The sequence below is a fragment of the Haliotis cracherodii genome, unplaced genomic scaffold (assembly GCF_022045235.1).
Source record: "Haliotis cracherodii isolate W230 unplaced genomic scaffold, xgHalCrac1.p SCAF_23, whole genome shotgun sequence".
In the NCBI taxonomy this organism is placed as follows: Eukaryota; Metazoa; Mollusca; class Gastropoda; order Lepetellida; family Haliotidae; genus Haliotis; species Haliotis cracherodii.
In genome coordinates, this window is record NW_027266279.1 from 8,950,353 (window position 1) to 8,967,497 (window position 17,145).

Sequence of the window (17,145 nt, forward strand, 5' to 3'; positions counted from 1 at the left end):
TTGAATTTTATTGGTAGGTTTTATTTTATAAGTAGGAACACAGAAACATCATAAACTTGTAATATATTTCCTAAAGTTTAAAGATCTTAACACCCCAATGTGTAGTCTTGTGTGTGTGTTTTGGCCTCCCGTCCAGGAGATAGAATCTGGACTTTAGATCTATTTTTGGGAAATATTATTTACTAATTATCAATCTCAAACAAATTCATGTACTCAGAAGATTACCGTAGTTCCAGCAATGTAATTAACCATGGGATCGTGACAGAATCAAGTTTTCTAAATGAAATTACGTTTTTGAGAAAAACATCATGTAGGGCCATCACTGGCGTATTATTACACCTTCCCGTCTCGATGCGTATATGGGCTGTACAAGATCTGAATTGGCTAGTGCACTTCTGTGACGTCGAGGCATAGGTCGTAGAACATATGTTGTTGGACAGTAATTGTTTACAAGTTTACAATGGAATCTCAACTTATTCGATGAGACTCGGTAGTTTCGTTAAAGGCGTGTAAACTAAACGGCTTGGGTCGTGGATCATTATTATACTTTCTAAGATTCTTCGCTAAGAACAAAGGCACCGACTGTACTTTATCCTGCATAACATTTTTTGTTACGTCATAATGGGGTGACGTCATGACGCTGTTCAAATTACCTCCCCGTGATCTAACATGTCCTTGGTAACATCGTAACGTCATTCGGACAGGGATATCAGTGAAATAGTTTCTTTAATTTCTGGTAGCCCACGCCGTGATATTGCGGGAATATTGCTAAAAGCGGCGTAAACCCATACTCACTCAAACCACTGTGTCTTTGCCACAACAGTCACAAGTCAATTGTCCGAGTCGGGCGTTGATTCCCTACGAATAATATATGTCTCTCAGGACAAAGGAATTATCATTATTATGCTATCAATCCCAAATTTGTCTGATCCATAATCGTTTATTCACAGGCCACAGTCATATAGCTGGAATAGTACACAGTAACATTGGACAACCTTGCTGTCCAACGACAATCACATTCGGAAAGGCCACACCGACGTACCGACAAGGAATTCCTATACCATACAGTTATTCAAATCTGTTTAGACATTTGGTAAGTAAATACGTTCCAAATATATTAATTAAGAAAATAACGATTCACTAGTGATTTTACGATCTGAGTAAAAATAAACTTATAAAAGCGGAAAAAATTAATATTGCCGAATTTGGAAAACAAGAGTCGTCGGAATAACGTGCCATTCCACGGTATTCCCAGGTCTAAACCTGACGAAACGTGGAGAGTCCGAGAGTTCGTGAAATATGACGGTCGAAGATGGATTTCTCAGACGACTCGAATATCTTCATAGAACGGCTTATTGTATTAACCGTGAAAAAACCCATTATCCTAAACTATTGAGCTACAATAGGAGAGATGTGATAATGCGTGGAGTTAGATGACTTAAGGACTAAGTGTAGCTGTCTCCGAAGTTAATTCTTGACAGTGAGGATGAAACGTTAAAAACTAAGATTTATCATGGACGCACTGAGAGAAAAAGGGTAGAAGAGGTCGCCTCGGGTAGACAAGTTAGTTTTCGAGTAGAGCGAAACTGTAACTGGCAATCCTCGAAGCGGACTCCCTGTGTTTGCCGGTAGATGTCGCTCAAAGCAGCCTAACGACTCAAAATTAGCAGATGGAGACAGAACAGAGAACACGATATGGGGATGTGGCCGGGGTCTTTGTGATGTGATGTCCCTTTTGTCTTGGACTGTGTTCTGAACTTATGAATACTGATTTGTCGATTTATGCGCGAAAACTGTTTTCCACAACCTATTGTATATGCTAATTTCAGGGACTATAACAATAGAGATGGACTTATCTAATGGCATGAGAAAGGTTATTTTCTTCCAGCAGCGACCATATATTCCTTGTGTATGCTTCAAAGTTTTTTGGCCTCAACAGTGTCGTCATATTAGGGTTTGTGTATCTTCACCCAGAGTGTTCCCCTACATGGCGTGACATCCGGGATATCAGAGGCGTTGACTATCTAACACTGGAACTCAAGATCCACTGAGATGCCACGCCTCAGTTTGACATGAAAACCCCACTCGGTATACTGACTCCGAGCTGACCAGTCTGACTTATTTTAGCTCCTTAATGCCGAGTGTCGGGCAGGGTAACAACAAGTGCCATCTCTTAACGTCTTTTGGCATGAAGCGGCTGGGGATAGAACCTCGAACCCTCCGCTCCTCGGGCGGACGCTCTACCACTAGACCACAGAGGCGGTCTTCGGCATATGGTTACATCGGCTTCCGTCCACGATCCGCGAGCACAATCAGGATTTACCGGCTTGTGTTGGTTGTTTACAAAATGTGTCTTCTCGTTTAAGTCAACGAATAAATTCTAATAACATATGTGTTTAAGACATGACCTGTTTATATTTTTTATATACTTCGTAAACATAGGCATGTTTATGAAATTGATAAAATACCATTTGTTTGAGTGAGATCGCTAATATTAGAAAAATACAGACATTTTCATATTTGGCCAACCATATACTTTTCGAATCAACTGAAAATGCTATGTATCTATCAGTCAGTCACAAACTATAATTACTTGATGATATTTCAGAATGTTATAGAATATAGTCATTTAGTCTGTTTGCATTGGAATAAGTGTATCAGTGTTTTCTCACAATAGTGAAGAATGCAATACAATATAGAATATGTCCTAGTCTGTTGTCATTTTTATTTAATCTATGTTAATCCAGCAAGTACATTTGTTGGTATCATTGCTTCAGTCAAGGATTAACTTGCTCACGTGAAAGTGTATTTTGCAAACAGTTAATTATTTGCCGATTTAGAAACACAGTCACTTCTGTTTACTTCAGTGTTTACTTTTTCTGCATTTTCAAACGTGGCACAATACCTCACGTTAGGTTTCTTGGCGACGGTTCGTACTCCTCGCTTCAAGGAAGCACTGCACCTGTTTGTGACACCGACATCGCCTGCCCAACGTTGGCCTCTGCGCAGAAGCTCATTTACAAGATCGACCCGTTAAGATCCGGGTTAGATTTGGTCTTCAACAAACCATGCTTGTTTTTTTAGGCGACTTTGCTTGTCGTAAGAGGCGACTAACGGGACCGGGAGGTCAGACTCGCTGACATGGTTGGTGCATGTCATCGTATCCCAAATGCTCATGATATCAATCACTGCATTGCCTGGTCCAGACTCGATTATTTACAGACCGCTGTCGTGTTGCTGGAATATTGCTGAGTATGGTGTTAAACAAATAAACAAACAAACAAACAAACACTTCTTTAAATATGTTTACAATATTGGCGATACAACTTGCCACGGTATTCTGTTTACCAGTTCAAGGACAACACATTCGCTCACGTGAACTGCTGGATTAGTTTGTATATTTTACGAGGTCTTCCTTCGCTTTTGAGCATTCTGCATTCTGCGAGGTGAGGTGAAATGGGGTTTAACGTTGCGTCCAAGATTATTGCACTTTTAAAGCTGCCTTTACCAGTCCGGACTAATGCCGATTTTTATAGTGCATGGTCCACTGAGATGCCATGCCTCAGTTTTACATGAAAACCCCACTCGGACACGGTATACCGACTCCGAGCCGACCAGTTCTTGTTTTGGCCCTGAATGTCGAGCGCCAGGCAGGGTAACAACAAATACCATCTTCTTACTGTTTAGTTCTGCACATACCGATGTCTGGGTTTACCTCAGCAAGTTGAGATGAATGTACTGGGCTTGTTACAGACGTTTATGTTAATACATTTTTGCAAAGTGAACATTTATCTTGAGGCTGCATAGAGAGAAAAGTTGGTTCAACCTGGGCAATTGTGTAAGATAGATCATATCTTAGATCCCAATAAAATGGTACCACATCGAAACTTTGCTAACATACTGCGGTTTCCCCCCGAGGAAATGTGTTTTACATATTCGTCTGTAAAAGATACATTTTTAAAAAGAAGTTAGGTTTCTTGCCATGGTCTTGGCACAAGTTACCATACCATTTATTAGCTCACCGGATCCGAAGGCGGGTCCAAATAGGGGTAATTTGGCGTAATTGCTTTAAACGACTTCTTCTCTGGAACTAAGAGATAGATAGCAAACCATATATGGCTGGAAGCATTCTCCGTTTGTGAGAATTCAAAATGGTACAAATAGAAGGGCTGATCACCTCCCAAGGGGCTGAGGGGTGGGGCGAAATAGGGGTAATTTGGCTATATTGCTTTAAACAACTTCCTCTCTGGAACTAAGAGATAGATATCACCATATTTGGTTGGAAGCATTCTCCAAGGGTGAGGATTCAAACTGGAGAAATGGAGGGGCTGGGGGCGGGGCCAAAAAGAGTTTATAACTTGGACACAGTTAAGATCCCCGCCGTATGTACAATTAAGAGTATAATTAGAGGAATGCATATATGCTACCAGGACTGGCTCTTCTGTTCATCTGTCCGGCACTCCCAAAGGAGTAAGAACCTTGACCATAGCATGCAAACGGCTGTTATCCCCACCCTATAATAAACAGATACATTGTATACATTTGTTTGTTTTGAAGAGAATAATACCTTTAATATGATTTATTCTGGATCATAACATGGAAACGGTTCAGATCTTTATGCTACATTTTTATCTAGAGAAATACATGTTCATGCTGTCAGATTTGCCATCCACCCATTTTAAATGCTGACAGAGTCAAAATTACGAAATATTTGCAGCATTATATGCATGTACAATACAAATGTATATTTTGTCATGATTGCGTAAATAGTCAGGTGAGCGATACAGGCCCTATGGGCCTCTTGTTAGTGTTCTTTTTAAGACTTCACCCTTTATACTGTCGATGCTAATCGACATGTTTGTGATATCAATATCAACACGTGCAAATAGACTTTTCTTTGTTTGTTGTATAACGCCGCACTCAGCAATATTCCAGCTGTATAACAATCGAGTAAATAATCGAGTCTGGACCAGACAATCCAGCAACCCATGCTTGCCGTAAAAGGCCACTATGCTTTTCGAAAGAGGCGACTAACGGGATCGGGTGGTCAGACTCGCTGACTTGGTTGATGCATGTCATTGTATCCCAATTGCGTAGATCGATGCTAGTAAAGTCAATCACTGGATTGTCACGTCCAGACTCAATTATTTACAGACCTGAATATTGCTGAGTGCACTTGTGGCCAAATCGGGTGGTCTTGCCAAAATAAAATGTGTTGATATAGCGGTAGTCTATAGAGTACCCCATATTACCGCATTGTAACAAAATTGGCTGCACAAGACTTCGTACAGCTTTTTAAGAACGCTGTAGGGCATACCACCAAAACTTTCTAATTTTACAGATATCGTGAAAATAGCCCGATTAACAGATTTAGCAACTTCTTTTGCGGTACAATTCATGTCAAGATATCCATTAAGCCAGAAACCTAAGTATTTGTAGAGAGGAGAATTTTCTAAAGAAGTAGACAAAGAACAGTTAGCATTTCTAAAATTGACAATTTTTTGTAAAAATTTACACACTGTTAACATCGGGTAAACCAGGACGAAAACACAGAATTTGGAACCGAACGCTCATCATGACTATAAGTAAAACGTGAACTCTTTGGTGTTACCAAATATACTGAGTGAAGCGGCATGGGTTTTGATTGGGTTATCGAACAAAATATGGCGCTGTATATACTCAAGCAGGTTGTTTACACCGTAATACTTCACCCGAACAGGCATTGAAAGCATATAAGTGCGGCAGCTTGGTTAGCTAACATGAGGTGGGCATCCGTAAAGAAAACAAAGCAAGGTTTGCAAGGATTTCGCTCTACATCACACGTCACCATTATGACGTCATATCGCTCATTGTGACGCAAAAGCTATGACGTCACAGTCGTATGTAAAAAAGCGCCAAAATTCCAAGCACTCTGATGCCTCCAAAACGTAAATACATTCCCTTTGTAGATTTCTATCGTGCTTTCTGCACGAAATGCATTGCCACACTTTCTCTGAATATTGTAGTAACCGCATCTGTGCATTGTGTAACCTGTAATTGTAGATATAAATATTTAAAATATGCCTACCGACAATGACTGAAAAAAGTAGTACTACTATTCTGTGAATATCAGCTTCCAGCTGTTTCCAATACCAGCTGTTTCAATCAGAGGGGATTCATTGTAATTTAATAATCGAGTAAATTTCAAATTCATGGTAGAATGTATGATATCGACTTTGCAACATATGGCATCTATTCAAAGTAAAGCCCTGCATAGACATTGTACCTCCGGATCATTCGCTTGTTGACACCCCAGCTGAGCAGGTAAGAGAAATTAATTAAATATTAGACTTTATTTTAATATTAATAAACAGTTTACAACTTAGACCAGGCATTTTGTATTTAGATTCCCTAACTCGTTGAAAATGGAAATAAAATGAGTTGCACATACAATCTAGTAAGAGCTAAGAGCAGGTAAGAGAAATTAATTAAATATTAGACTTTATTTTAATATTAATAAACAGTTTACAACTTAGACCAGGCATTTTGTATTTAGATTCCCTAACTCGTTGAAAATGGAAATAAAATGAGTTGCACATACAATCTAGTAATCCTACGAAAGCCTAATGGTGCCACTTTGGTAGCATAGGTATATATATATTTATTTTTTTTAAATCGTAATTTCTCGTTTCAATTACTTGTATATGTTTAGTTTCATCTCCAGTTTTTCTCTCGTTACTTCGATTTTTAAAATCTTGGGATTGTACTGTTCTGAAAATGTTGAATGATATACAACTACCATTTCAAAATTTCTCGTATGTATCCATCACGTAGTGTTTCTTTTTAAGATAAGAATAAACATGAAATCATAGATCGTGAAAACTGGTACAGTCAACTGTGGAACGATGCTGTGGTCACAAATGGTAATAAACTTAGAACATAAAGGTTATTTAAAACTATGCTAATTGTTTCTCATTATGTACTTTGCGCAGTACATTGCCTACAGTAAGATGTGGCACTCCTTTAGAAATAGTATTGCGTCGCTTTTCTCAGGCGAAAGCTCCCTTAAATAACAGAATATGTAAATGCTGTTCCTCCTCGGCTACAGAGGATGTCATTTTCCTTCCAACTTGTAAAAATAAAGAGTTTGAAAAAGAATGCATGCTTTTTTTGAGTGCTATGTGGGTGAAGAAAGATTTATATAGTGTACACAGAGACGATGCAGAACAAGCAGGGAAAGCTTAAAAAATAATGACAATTATGTTCTTTTATGATACACGTTCAGCTAAATATCACGTGCATATTACGATCGATTTGTCCCTTTAAATTAAAAGTTGTATTTTGTCTTCGGCATCCTTATCTATATATACACCTCGTCGTAAATATCGCACCACACATTTTAAAGTAAAAATAGAATGGGGTGGGGGTGTTGTTCATACGATTGTAAACTTGACCTCATCACAGTTCCCGGAACACTGAATGGACAGAGGTACCAGAATTTGATCCTGGACGGTGCTGTTGTGCCTCATTTCGATAACCATGCTCTCACAACACGTCCAGTCTTCATGGAAGATAATGCCAGACCACATCGTGCTCCAGCTGTTGTTCAGCATCGCCAACACAACGCCATTGAGACATTAATCCTACTGAGCATTTGTGGGACATTTTGGGACGTAGGGTGAGAGCAAGGGATCCTCCAGTTCAGAACCTTCAGGAATTGACCCATGAAGTGCATGATGAGTGGCAGCAGATCCCCAAACAGAGATCCAGACGTCTGGTGACCAGCATGAGACAGCGTGTAGAACATGTTATCCAAGTGCGAGGCGGTTACACCAGATACTGAGTTAGCCAGTCATTGTGGAGCTTACTAGTGTGTTCGACATTAATGAAATGTGAACTGTGTTGTGTGTCTGTTGTAACGACTCCGGCAGCCATACTTATTTCACCTTATTTCACGGTGATCTTAGTGAACTTTAGTTTGCGACAATTAAACCCTCAATTAGTGCTCAAATTCGGTCTTGTGTTGTCAATTTTCTGACTGAACGCTCAGATAGGGCAATATAAACAATTTAATGTGCTTTTCTAAGCACCATTTTTATGAGGTTGAAGACAATTAAACCCTCAATTAGTGCTCAAATTCGGTCTTGTGTTGTCAATTTTCTGACTGAACGCTCAGATAGGGTAGGCAGTTTAATGTGCTTTTCTAAGCACCATTTTTATGAGGTTGAAGATCCAGTTTTACTTAATAAAATAAATGTGGATGGCGCGATATCTATGACGAGGTGTGTATATAAAAAATAAAATTTTGTCGCCAAGAAAGCTCCTCTTCCCCAAACATTCAAAATAACACAATTTTAAATAACAGATACTTGCGATGTCTGTTAATGATGCATGTTTGTGGTGCGAAAAAAGTTTGTTTTCATAATTACTTCAAAGTGATCTGTGTATCTCTCAAACGATAAAGTCATTTTTTTCATTAAAAAGAAACAATGTATAATTAACTAATAATAGCAGTAACTAAAACCGAGCTTTAACTCCTACCGCGTACATTCGTATCTTTATTTGGATATCTACTTACCGTATTTGCCGAAATTATTATGTTGTGAAAATTATTACCAAAACAACAGATACAAGAACGGGCTGTGATCGCGATAGAACGCGTAGTTTGGCATAAAATACGATGCTAGTTGGTTCATTAGCAGTCCTCAATACGTCTATCTCGTTCTTAGCCAGTCCGTTTGTATCCAGTTCAGATCGTGTAAAAAAGCCTCATTCGACAGCGTTTCGAAGCAGTTCGAGGACGTCCGTAGCCGTTCTGAACCCGTTCTTAACCAGTTCAACCTCGTTCACAATTCGTCGTCCAAGCCAGTTCGAACTAATTCTTAACCCGACCAACTCGTTCGCAGTACGACCTCATCTCGTCCCAAGTGCGTGTGTATTCGCGTCCTGGCCCGACTCCTGTGGATACCGAGCGCGTTGTAGTCAGTCTTCATTCAAGTTCAGGGCTCCGAGCTGTACACATCATGCCTCCAAAGAGAAGTCGACCCGGTCGGTGTGCACACGTACTGAAATTTATGTCATATATTATGTAAATACCACTTAATAATGTCACTGTTCATTTAAAGCAGACACGTTGGTTAAAGTAGACCTCTTCTACCCATACTCTCAACAGTCTCACAAGTGTTCGGTCCGACTTGGCCCGGGCTGTCAAAATCAACTTTCATCAAAATCAAAATCATCAAATGTATTTACATCTATAGAGTAGTAGTATATCTACCTATATACCACTTTATAATGTCACAGTACAACGCATTGAAGGAAAACCGATCCGTTAAAGTCAAACACTTTTACTGTATTTGCTTAAGAAAATCTTTGTCAGAAGTGTTCGTTCCGACTTGACCTGGGCTGTCAAAAGCAACTTTAAACACACAGATGTATAATCAAATGTGTTTACATCTATAGACTAGTATTATATCTACCTATATACCACTTTATAATGTCACAGTACAACGCATTGAAGGAAAACTGATCCGTTAAAGTCAAACACTTTTACTGTATTTTCTTAAGAAAATCTTTGTCAGAAGTGTTCGTTCCGACTTGACCTGGGCTGTCAAAAGCAACTTTAAACACACAGATGTATAATCAAATGTATTTACATCTATAGAGTAGTATTATATCTGCCTTTATACTACTTTATAATGTCACAGATCGCGGTATTTAAAGAGAGTAAGGAGCTCAAAGTGAAGCACTTTTCCCTCTACATTCTGAACATTGACTCTATCAGAAGTGTTTGGCTCAATTCTCATATTGTTTCCACATCATTATAATACACTTGTTTTAAAATAAACTTGTTATAATGTGCATTCTCTATATGTTGAATGTACTTATGCGTTTTGCACTTATTGTATTTTGTATTTGTAGTTTGTAATATTGCCACTGTTTCTTCATGGAATGTTACGCAATACATATCTCATCTTCAACATCTTTGTTGATACAGTTGTGTACGGGGGCACGGTTGGCCAAAGTCGCCTCATGCGCTGCAATTCACAATGCAGAGTGGTGTCCCGTGGGCACGTCAGAAACCTATGATTATGGGTTCGAATCCCGGTTCGCCCCAATTATGTTTCTAGGTTTGTCAGCACCATACCCGTGCTCGTGGGTTTCACCGAAGTGGTGAACGTCTGAAACCTGCATCACTTCGGGCTTTCCTTCCACATCAAACTGATACGCCGTGATATAACTGGAATACTGTTAAAAGCGGCGTTAAACCCAACTCACTCACTCACTACTCTTTTGTACGGTTTCGTTTGGTTAACTGGGTTTTTGCTGTGATTACTTCCGGCTTAAATTTGAAGTATGTTCAGAAGAATGTTACTATGTTCAAGCCAAACATCGTGAATATATCATGCAACCGAATTATTTTTCAGGAGAATAATTGCAAACTAAGGACCGACAAGTTGATTTCCCATGTATTCAGAAGCAAAGAACTTATACGGGGGTATAATCTCTGCAGGAAGTTAAAACAACTGTCAATACAATAAACCATGCAGAACCATAAACCGCCGTATGAAACGGTATGAATCATATTTTACATACAGTGAACTACTTGAAACTGTGCTTAAATCTGCATAGCAAGCACCATACATGTGATTGTGAAGAAAACTTATTACAAATAGCTGATATCAAACCCGTTGTTTTACATATGTTGTTTATTGAACAAAGTCATGCTTCACAGAAGCGGGGGGCACGGGTGGCCCAGTCGTCTAAGGCGCCGGGATTCGCTGTGCAGAGTTGCCAGAAACCTATGATTGTGGGTTCGAATCCCGGTTCGCCCCGATTATGTTTCTAGGTTTGTTAGCACCATACCCGTGCTCGTGGGTTTCACCGTAGGGGTAAACGTCTGAGACCTGCATCACTTCGGGCTTTCCTCCCACATCAAGCTGACACCCAAATAATCAATACATTTTCACAGCCGAAGTAATGGGGATAGTTACAACCCTGCACAGCGATCAAATAAATAGACACCAAAAAACCCTAATCCTTTCAGACTCATCAAGTGGGTTCCAGGCCATTAAAAACAAAAACACAAAATGCGCCCAAAACTAAATACAACATAATTAAAAGCGCCAACAATCTACGCTTGGCAACGAACACACAGACAAAGCAGCCAAATCTGCACTAAAATTAGAAGAAGTAAGCATCAACCTACCAATATCAAAAAACGAAACTAAAAGTATCACAAAGGAGAAAATCTTCCAAAAGTGGTAAAATAACTATCAGAAATCTGATTGCAAACAAAAACACCTGCTACAAAAGCCACTAAAAAACCCAAACAAACTGACAGAGTAATAAAAACTGCAAACAGGCCACACTAAGTTAAACTCCCACCTACACCAAATAAAAAAAACACACCAAACCAGTAAATGCCCCCACTGCAACTTAAAAGCACTAGGCATATATCTAATCAAAACAGGCCTACTTGGCCACATTTAAAAATTTAAAATACGCATATGTTGGAAATCGCACGTTAAATTCCCAGTTTAAGTAAGTAAGCAGTACACTGCACGGTTCGTCGTCGTTATTCGTTCGTTCGGTTTTCGTGGTCGTCTCGTGTTCACACATACTGTCATCGTTAAACTAGAAACATCAACAACCCACTACCCAGGGATCTGGTAGGACTACTCCTTCCACTACTGGCGTTCAGAGTTTCCAACTACACCCTAAATGCGGACCTATAGGCAGGCACAAAGGCCATCACGATCGGCTTTGATACTAACCAGCCTAAAACATCAAGGACCCGGAAAAATCAACCCCAACATCAACCCCAACACCAAGAGCAAGCCACCGACCTCCTCTCCATCGACCACCTCTCCACTGGCCATCAAAATACCCAATCCAATGACAGCTAAGCCATAGACACGGTCACGGTAAATATTATATAACTCAGGATAAAAAAAGGAGGAAAAGAATCAGCACCCCTACCAATCCTACCCTGATAGACAGCTCCAACCAAACCCAGGATACTCACCCCCCCCCCCCCCCCCCCCCCCCTCAACTAAAGACAACCAAACCACTCCTAAAAAGGAACCGGTATCATATACCACCCCACCCAGACCGACCACCCCACCCAGATCTCTCCAAGCCCCTGGCATCTGAAATCTACCGAAACTCCCATGACCGCGCAACCTTCACCATGGTCCAGTACCTGGGAAGGGAACATTTTGATCACCAAATGTTTTCTCTCCAGGACTTAAATTCATTACTTATAGAAACTCAGGACCAGGGCCTTCAACTAACTCCCCAATTTATTCAAAACAGCTCAGCACACTTTATTAAAGAAAACTATCACCCTCTCACCAAACCGTACTTTCTACCAGCACAAACTCTGCTATCAGGCTCACTTCGAAACTGTATTTAAAAATCTCAACCCCATGCCCTACCACATCCCGTCTTTATCACGCTCGCTGAATACAATGTTTATTCCTAAATGCAGGATATTTACCATCCCCAAACACACTCGCGTGATAACCTCTTTATATAGATCTATTCAATTGGAGTTACGATCAATCATTGAATTTTATTGGTAGGTTTTATTTTATAAGTAGGAACACAGAAACATCATAAACTTGTAATATATTTCCTAAAGTTTAAAGATCTTAACACCCCAATGTGTAGTCTTGTGTGTGTGTTTTGGCCTCCCGTCCAGGAGATAGAATCTGGACTTTAGATCTATTTTTGGGAAATATTATTTACTAATTATCAATCTCAAACAAATTCATGTACTCAGAAGATTACCGTAGTTCCAGCAATGTAATTAACCATGGGATCGTGACAGAATCAAGTTTTCTAAATGAAATTACGTTTTTGAGAAAAACATCATGTAGGGCCATCACTGGCGTATTATTACACCTTCCCGTCTCGATGCGTATATGGGCTGTACAAGATCTGAATTGGCTAGTGCACTTCTGTGACGTCGAGGCATAGGTCGTAGAACATATGTTGTTGGACAGTAATTGTTTACAAGTTTACAATGGAATCTCAACTTATTCGATGAGACTCGGTAGTTTCGTTAAAGGCGTGTAAACTAAACGGCTTGGGTCGTGGATCATTATTATACTTTCTAAGATTCTTCGCTAAGAACAAAGGCACCGACTGTACTTTATCCTGCATAACATTTTTTGTTACGTCATAATGGGGTGACGTCATGACGCTGTTCAAATTACCTCCCCGTGATCTAACATGTCCTTGGTAACATCGTAACGTCATTCGGACAGGGATATCAGTGAAATAGTTTCTTTAATTTCTGGTAGCCCACGCCGTGATATTGCGGGAATATTGCTAAAAGCGGCGTAAACCCATACTCACTCAAACCACTGTGTCTTTGCCACAACAGTCACAAGTCAATTGTCCGAGTCGGGCGTTGATTCCCTACGAATAATATATGTCTCTCAGGACAAAGGAATTATCATTATTATGCTATTAATCCCAAATTTGTCTGATCCATAATCGTTTATTCACAGGCCACAGTCATATAGCTGGAATAGTACACAGTAACATTGGACAACCTTGCTGTCCAACGACAATCACATTCGGAAAGGCCACACCGACGTACCGACAAGGAATTCCTATACCATACAGTTATTCAAATCTGTTTAGACATTTGGTAAGTAAATACGTTCCAAATATATTAATTAAGAAAATAACGATTCACTAGTGATTTTACGATCTGAGTAAAAATAAACTTATAAAAGCGGAAAAAATTAATATTGCCGAATTTGGAAAACAAGAGTCGTCGGAATAACGTGCCATTCCACGGTATTCCCAGGTCTAAACCTGACGAAACGTGGAGAGTCCGAGAGTTCGTGAAATATGACGGTCGAAGATGGATTTCTCAGACGACTCGAATATCTTCATAGAACGGCTTATTGTATTAACCGTGAAAAAACCCATTATCCTAAACTATTGAGCTACAATAGGAGAGATGTGATAATGCGTGGAGTTAGATGACTTAAGGACTAAGTGTAGCTGTCTCCGAAGTTAATTCTTGACAGTGAGGATGAAACGTTAAAAACTAAAATTTATCATGGACGCACTGAGAGAAAAAGGGTAGAAGAGGTCGCCTCGGGTAGACAAGTTAGTTTTCGAGTAGAGCGAAACTGTAACTGGCAATCCTCGAAGCGGACTCCCTGTGTTTGCCGGTAGATGTCGCTCAAAGCAGCCTAACGACTCAAAATTAGCAGATGGAGACAGAACAGAGAACACGATATGGAGATGTGGCCGGGGTCTTTGTGATGTGATGTCCCTTTTGTCTTGGACTGTGTTCTGAACTTATGAATACTGATTTGTCGATTTATGCGCGAAAACTGTTTTCCACAACCTATTGTATATGCTAATTTCAGGGACTATAACAATAGAGATGGACTTATCTAATGGCATGAGAAAGGTTATTTTCTTCCAGCAGCGACCATATATTCCTTGTGTATGCTTCAAAGTTTTTTGGCCTCAACAGTGTCGTCATATTAGGGTTTGTGTATCTTCACCCAGAGTGTTCCCCTACATGGCGTGACATCCGGGATATCAGAGGCGTTGACTATCTAACACTGGAACTCAAGATCCACTGAGATGCCACGCCTCAGTTTGACATGAAAACCCCACTCGGTATACTGACTCCGAGCTGACCAGTCTGACTTATTTTAGCTCCTTAATGCCGAGTGTCGGGCAGGGTAACAACAAGTGCCATCTCTTAACGTCTTTTGGCATGAAGCGGCTGGGGATAGAACCTCGAACCCTCCGCTCCTCGGGCGGACGCTCTACCACTAGACCACAGAGGCGGTCTTCGGCATATGGTTACATCGGCTTCCGTCCACGATCCGCGAGCACAATCAGGATTTACCGGCTTGTGTTGGTTGTTTACAAAATGTGTCTTCTCGTTTAAGTCAACGAATAAATTCTAATAACATATGTGTTTAAGACATGACCTGTTTATATTTTTTATATACTTCGTAAACATAGGCATGTTTATGAAATTGATAAAATACCATTTGTTTGAGTGAGATCGCTAATATTAGAAAAATACAGACATTTTCATATTTGGCCAACCATATACTTTTCGAATCAACTGAAAATGCTATGTATCTATCAGTCAGTCACAAACTATAATTACTTGATGATATTTCAGAATGTTATAGAATATAGTCATTTAGTCTGTTTGCATTGGAATAAGTGTATCAGTGTTTCCTCACAATAGTGAAGAATGCAATACAATATAGAATATGTCCTAGTCTGTTGTCATTTTTATTTAATCTATGTTAATCCAGCAAGTACATTTGTTGGTATCATTGCTTCAGTCAAGGATTAACTTGCTCACGTGAAAGTGTATTTTGCAAACAGTTAATTATTTGCCGATTTAGAAACACAGTCACTTCTGTTTACTTCAGTGTTTACTTTTTCTGCATTTTCAAACGTGGCACAATACCTCACGTTAGGTTTCTTGGCGACGGTTCGTACTCCTCGCTTCAAGGAAGCACTGCACCTGTTTGTGACACCGACATCGCCTGCCCAACGTTGGCCTCTGCGCAGAAGCTCATTTACAAGATCGACCCGTTAAGATCCGGGTTAGATTTGGTCTTCAACAAACCATGCTTGTTTTTTTAGGCGACTTTGCTTGTCGTAAGAGGCGACTAACGGGACCGGGAGGTCAGACTCGCTGACATGGTTGGTGCATGTCATCGTATCCCAAATGCTCATGATATCAATCACTGCATTGCCTGGTCCAGACTCGATTATTTACAGACCGCTGTCGTGTTGCTGGAATATTGCTGAGTATGGTGTTAAACAAATAAACAAACAAACAAACAAACACTTCTTTAAATATGTTTACAATATTGGCGATACAACTTGCCACGGTATTCTGTTTACCAGTTCAAGGACAACACATTCGCTCACGTGAACTGCTGGATTAGTTTGTATATTTTACGAGGTCTTCCTTCGCTTTTGAGCATTCTGCATTCTGCGAGGTGAGGTGAAATGGGGTTTAACGTTGCGTCCAAGATTATTGCACTTTTAAAGCTGCCTTTACCAGTCCGGACTAATGCCGATTTTTATAGTGCATGGTCCACTGAGATGCCATGCCTCAGTTTTACATGAAAACCCCACTCGGACACGGTATACCGACTCCGAGCCGACCAGTTCTTGTTTTGGCCCTGAATGTCGAGCGCCAGGCAGGGTAACAACAAATACCATCTTCTTACTGTTTAGTTTTGCACATACCGATGTCTGGGTTTACCTCAGCAAGTTGAGATGAATGTACTGGGCTTGTTACAGACGTTTATGTTAATACATTTTTGCAAAGTGAACATTTATCTTGAGGCTGCATAGAGAGAAAAGTTGGTTCAACCTGGGCAATTGTGTAAGATAGATCATATCTTAGATCCCAATAAAATGGTACCACATCGAAACTTTGCTAACATACTGCGGTTTCCCCCCGAGGAAATGTGTTTTACATATTCGTCTGTAAAAGATACATTTTTAAAAAGAAGTTAGGTTTCTTGCCATGGTCTTGGCACAAGTTACCATACCATTTATTAGCTCACCGGATCCGAAGGCGGGTCCAAATAGGGGTAATTTGGCGTAATTGCTTTAAACGACTTCTTCTCTGGAACTAAGAGATAGATAGCAAACCATATATGGCCGGAAGCATTCTCCGTTTGTGAGAATTCAAAATGGTACAAATAGAAGGGCTGATCACCTCCCAAGGGGCTGAGGGGTGGGGCGAAATAGGGGTAATTTGGCTATATTGCTTTAAACAACTTCCTCTCTGGAACTAAGAGATAGATATCACCATATTTGGTTGGAAGCATTCTCCAAGGGTGAGGATTCAAACTGGAGAAATGGAGGGGCTGGGGGCGGGGCCAAAAAGAGTTTATAACTTGGACACAGTTAAGATCCCCGCCGTATGTACAATTAAGAGTATAATTAGAGGAATGCATATATGCTACCAGGACTGGCTCTTCTGTTCATCTGTCCGGCACTCCCAAAGGAGTAAGAACCTTGACCATAGCATGCAAACGGCTGTTATCCCCACCCTATAATAAACAGATACATTGTATACATTTGTTTGTTTTGAAGAGAATAATACCTTTAATATGATTTATTCTGTTATTCATA

General features: G+C 40.1%; 1 protein-coding gene across 2 annotated transcripts in view; it reads left to right on the top strand.

Moving 5' to 3' along the window:
• The window catches only part of LOC139471798 (uncharacterized), a 47,069-nt gene that overhangs the window by 18,481 nt on the left and 11,443 nt on the right, over positions 1-17,145 (top strand). For both annotated transcript variants that reach the window (XM_071254289.1, XM_071254291.1), the window contains exons 3-4: positions 951-1,093; positions 13,500-13,642. The gene's annotated coding sequence lies outside the window, so the exon portion shown is untranslated. The remainder of the gene's footprint in view (positions 1-950; positions 1,094-13,499; positions 13,643-17,145) is intronic.